This window comes from Elephas maximus, chromosome 17, assembly GCF_024166365.1.
Source record: "Elephas maximus indicus isolate mEleMax1 chromosome 17, mEleMax1 primary haplotype, whole genome shotgun sequence".
Classification (NCBI taxonomy): domain Eukaryota; kingdom Metazoa; phylum Chordata; class Mammalia; order Proboscidea; family Elephantidae; genus Elephas; species Elephas maximus.
Genome location: NC_064835.1, coordinates 25093204 through 25098675, shown reverse-complemented (window position 1 = coordinate 25098675; position 5472 = coordinate 25093204). Strand labels below are relative to the sequence as shown.

Sequence of the window (5472 nt, the reverse complement as noted above, 5' to 3'; positions counted from 1 at the left end):
GGAGACCTTTCTTTTATCCCTGGCTGCTTTTAAAATTTTCTCTTTATCTTTGGTTTTGGCAAGTTTGATGATAATATGTCTTGGTGATTTTCTTTTTGGATCAATCTTATATGGGTTTCGATGAGCATCTTGGATAGATATCCTTTCATCTTTCATGATGTCAGGGAAGTTTTCTGCCAACAGATCTTCAACTATTCTCTCTGTATTTTGTTATCCCTCCCTGTTCTGGGACTACAATCACACACAATTTATTCTTCTTGATAGAGTCCCACATGATTCTTAGGGTTTCTTCATTTTTTAAAATTCTTTTATCTGATTGTTTTCAGCTATGTTGGTGTCAGTTCCCTTGTCCTTCAGATCTCCCACCCTGCATTCCAATTGCTCGAGTCTGCTCCTCTGACTTCCTACTGAGTTGTCCAATTCTGTAATTTTGCTGTTAATCTTTTGGATTTCTGAATGCTGTCTCTCTATGAATTCTTGTAACTTATTAATTTTTCCACTATGTTCCTGAATAGTCTTTTAGAGTCCTTCAACTGCTTTATCAGTGTGTTCCTTGGCTTTTTCTGTTGATTGCCTTATTTCATTTCTGAGGTCATTCCTGATGTCCTGAAGCATTCTGTAAATTAGTATTTTATATTCTGCATCTGGCAATTCCAGGATTGTATCTTCACTTGGGAAAGATTAAGATTCTTTAGTTTGGGGAGTTGTAGAAGCAATCATGGTCTGCTTCTTTATGTGGTTTGATATCAACTGCTCTCTCTGAGCTATCTCTAAGATATTGTAATGATTTATTTTATATTTGCTCACTGAGTCTTATCTTGTTTTGTTTTCTTTCAATATACGTCGTTGGCCTACTAGATTGCGCTGTCTCGATTGTTGTAGCCCTTGAATTACTTATGTCCTATTACCAGCTGGTTTGCGCTGTTACCAGATACATAAGCCTAAGAGTCCATTCTATTCTTGAGTAGAAAAATATGGAACACTTCACGAATTTGCGTGTCATCCTTGCGCAGGGGCCATGCTAATCTTCTCTGTATCATTCCATTTTTAATATATGTGCTGCAGGACAAAAAAGCTCAAAACAGGGTAACAGTGATATTATATAAAAGAAGACAACATTAAAATAATAAAGACAGACTAAGAAATGTAATCGTGCACCTTCCATATGGAGAGGAAGATACAATGATACAAACAAATAAAAGTTAGTTTTAAATTTAGAAAAATAGGGGTAAATAATAAGGTAACCACAAAGGAGACAAACTATCCTACTCCTCAAAATAGAAGAGAAGGGAAAAATATAGACTTAGCAGAAAAACAATCAACAGCAACAAATATGAGGAAAGATCAATATATAAAGAAAATCTACTCAGCACATAAAATTAAGTGGGGAAAAAGAAACTGTCAACAACACACACACAAAAAAAAATAAAAATGATAGCACTAAATTCATACCTATCCCTGATTACCCTGAATGTAAATGGACTAAATGCACCAAGAAAGAGGCAGAGAGTGACAGAATGGATTAAAAAACAGGATCTGTCTATATGCTGCCTACAAGAGACACATCTTAGCCTTAGAGACACAAACTAAAACTCAGAGGAGGGAAAAAATATATCAAGCAAACGACAACCAAAAAAGAGCAGGAGTGGCAATATTAATTACTGACAAAATAGACTTTAAAGTTAAATCCATCAGAAAGGATAAGGAAGGATGCTATATAATGATTAAAGGGACAATACACCAAGAAGATATAACCATATTAAATATCTATGCATCCAATGACAGGGCTGCAAGATACATAAAACAAACTCCATCAGCATTGAAAAGTCAGATAGACAGCTCCACAATAATAGTAGGAGACTTCAACACATCACACTAAGTGATGGACAGTTCATCCAGAAAGAAGCTCAAAAAAGGCACAGAAGATCTAAATGCCAGAATCAACCGACTTGACCTCATAGACATAAACAGAACACTCCACCTGACAGCAACCGAAGTATACTTCGTTTTTTAGTGCACATGGAACATTCTCTAAAATAGACCACATATTAGGTCAAAAATCAAGCCGTTGCAGAATCCAAAAGATTGAAATATTACAAAGCATCTTCTCTGACTGTAAGGCCATAAAAGTGGAAATGAATAACAGGAAAAGCAGGGAAAAGAAATCAAACACTTGGAAACTGAACAATACTCTGCTCAGAAAAGACTGGATTATAGAAGACATTAAGGATGGAATAAAGAAATTCATAAAATCCAATGAGAACAAAAACACTTCCTATCAGAACCCTTGGGATACAGCAAAAGCGGTGTTCAGAGGCCAATTTATATTAATAAATGCACACATCCAAAAAGAAGAAAGGGCCAATATCAAAGAATTATCCCTGCACTTGAACAAAGAGAAAGAGAGCAAAAAAAAAAAAAAAAAAAAAAGGCACCAGAAGAAAATAAATAATAAAAATTAGAGCTGAACTAAATGAAATAGAAAACAGAGAAACAATTGAAAGAATTAACAAGACCAAAAGCTCGTTTATTGAAAAAATCAACAAATTTGATAAACCACTGGCCAAACTGACAAAAAAAAAAAACAGGAAAGGAAGCAAATAACCCAAATAAGAAATGAGATGGGCGATATTAAAACAGACAAAACTGAAGTTAAAAGAATCATATCAGATTACTATGAAAAATTGTTCTCTAACAAATTTGAAAACCTAGAAGAAATGGATGAATTCCTAGAAACACGCTATCTACCTAACCTAACATAAACAGAGGTAGAACAACTAAAGAGATCCATAACAAAAGAAGAGTTTGAAAAGGCAATCAAAAAACTCCCAACAATAAAAAGCCCTGGTCTGGACGGCTTCACTGCAGAGTTCTAGCAAACTTTCAGAGAAGAGTTAACATCACTACTACTAAAGGTATTTCAGAGCATAGAAAAAGACGGAATACTACCAAACTCATTCTATGAAGCCACCAAATCCCTGATATCAAAACCAGGTAAAGACACCACAAAAAAAGAAAATTACAGTCATATGACGATGGCACTGGTTTTTTTTGGATCCCTCATGAAAGTAGATGCAAAACTCCTGAACAAAATTCTAGCCAATAGAATTCGACAACATATCAAAAAAATAATTCATCATGACCAAGTGAGATTCATACCAGGTATGCAGGGATGGTTCAACATTAGAAAAACAATTAATGTAATCCCCCACGTAAATACAACAAACGAGAAGAATCACATGATTTTAAAGACTGATGCAGAAAAGGCATTTGACAAAGTCCAACACCAATTCATGATAAAAAATCGCAGCAAAATAGGAATAGAAGGAAAATCCCTCAACATAATAAACAGCATTTATACAAAGCCAACAGCCAACATCACCCTAAATGGAGAAATCCTGAAAGCATTCCCATTGAGATCGGGAACCAGACAAGGATGTCCTTTCTCACCACTCTTATTAAACATTGTGCTGGAAGTCCTAGCCAGAGCAATTAGGCTGGATAAAGAAATAAAGGGCATCCAGACTGGCAAGGAAGAAGTCAAAGTATCTCTATTTGCAAATGACATGTTCTTATACAAGGAAACCCCTAAGGAATCCTCCAGAAAACTACTGAAACTAACAGAAGAGTTCAGCAGAGTATTGGGATACACAGAAATATACAAAAATCAGTTGGATTCCTCTACACCAACAAAAAGAACATCAAAGAGGAAATCACCAAATCAATGCCATTTATAGTAGCCTCCAAGAAGATAAAATATTTAGGAATAAATCTTACCAGATATATAAAGGCTTATACAAAGAAAACTACAGTACACTTCCACAAGAAACTAAAAGAAACTTACATAAGTGGAAGAAAAAACCTTACTCATGGATAGGAAGAATTAACATTATAAAAAGGTCTATTCTACCAAAAGCGATCTATACATTTAATGCGATTCTGACCCAAATCCCAACGACATTCTTTAAGGAGATGGAGAAACAAACCACCAAGTTCATATGAAAGGGAAACAGGCCCTGGATAAAGAAGGCCTTACTGAAAAAGAAGAACAAAGTGGGAGGCCTTACTTTACCTGATTTTAGAACCTATTATACTGCCACAGTAGTCAAAACAGCCTGGTATTGGTACAACAACAGGTACAAGGACCAATGGAACAGACTTGAGAATCCAGACATAAATCCACCCACATATGAGCAGCTGATATATGACAAAGGCTCCAAAATATTTAAATGGGGAAAAGACAATCTTTTTAACATATGGTTCTGGCATAACTGGATATCCATCTGCAAAAAAATGAAACAAGACCCATACCTCACTCCATGCACAAAAACGAGCTCAAAATGGATCGAAGATCTAAATATAAAATCTAAAACGGTAAAGATCATAGAAGAAAAAATAGGGACAACATTAGAAGCCCTAATACATGGCATAAACGGTATACAAAACATTGTTAAGAATGCAGAAGAAAAACTAGACAACTGGGAGCTCCTAAAAATCAATCACCTATGCTCATCCAGAGACTTCACCAAAAGAGTAAAAGGACTACCTACAGACTCGGAAAAAGTTTTTAGCTATGACATTTCCAGTCAGCGTCTGATCTCTAAAATCTACATGATACTGAAAAAACTCAAGTACAAAAAGACAAATAGCCCTATTAAAAAATGGGCAAAGGCTATGAATAGAAACTTCATTAAGGAAGACATTCAGGTGGCTAACAGATACATGAGGAAATGTTCATGATCATTAGCCATTAGAGAAATGCAGATCAAAACTACAATGACATTTCATCTCACTCCAACAAGGCTGGCATTAATCCAAAAAACACAAAATAATAAATGTTGGACAGGCTGTGGAGAGATTGGAACACTTCTACACTGTTGGTGGGAATGTAAAATGGTACAACCACTTTGGAAATCGATTTGGAAAAAAAAAATTTTTTTTTTTTTTTTAAAAAAGCTAGAAATAGAACTACCATACAATCCGATCCAGCAATCTTACTGCTTGGAATATATCCTAGAGGAATAAGAGCCTTTATACGGACAGATACCCTTGTTTATATAGCACTGTTTACAATAGCAAAAAGGTAGGAGCAACCAAGGTGCCCATCAATGGATGAATGGATAAATATATTATGGTATATTCACACAATGGAATAGTACGCATCGATAAAGAACAGTGAGGAATCTGTGAAACATTTCATAACATGGAGGAACCTGGAAGGCATTATGCTGAGTGAAATTAGTCTGTTGCAAAAGGACAAATACTGTATAAGACCACTATTATAAGAACTTGAGAAATAGTTTAAACTGAGAAGAAAACATTCTTTTGTGGTTACTAGAGCAGGGCAGGAGGGAGGCTGGGAGAGGGGTATTCACTAATTAGATGGTAGATAAGAACTACTTTACGTGAAGGGAAACACAACACAAAATACAGGGGAGGTCAGCACAACTGGACTAAACCAAAAGCAAAGAA

At 35.5% G+C, this 5472-nt stretch overlaps 1 non-coding gene across 1 annotated transcript; it reads right to left on the bottom strand.

The window, feature by feature from the left end:
- Positions 1-968: 968 nt before the first annotated feature.
- On the bottom strand, positions 969-1078 carry LOC126061248 (U6 spliceosomal RNA). Its single transcript, XR_007513727.1, has one exon. It is a non-coding gene; the product is annotated as a U6 spliceosomal RNA (small nuclear RNA).
- Positions 1079-5472: the final 4394 nt, after the last annotated feature.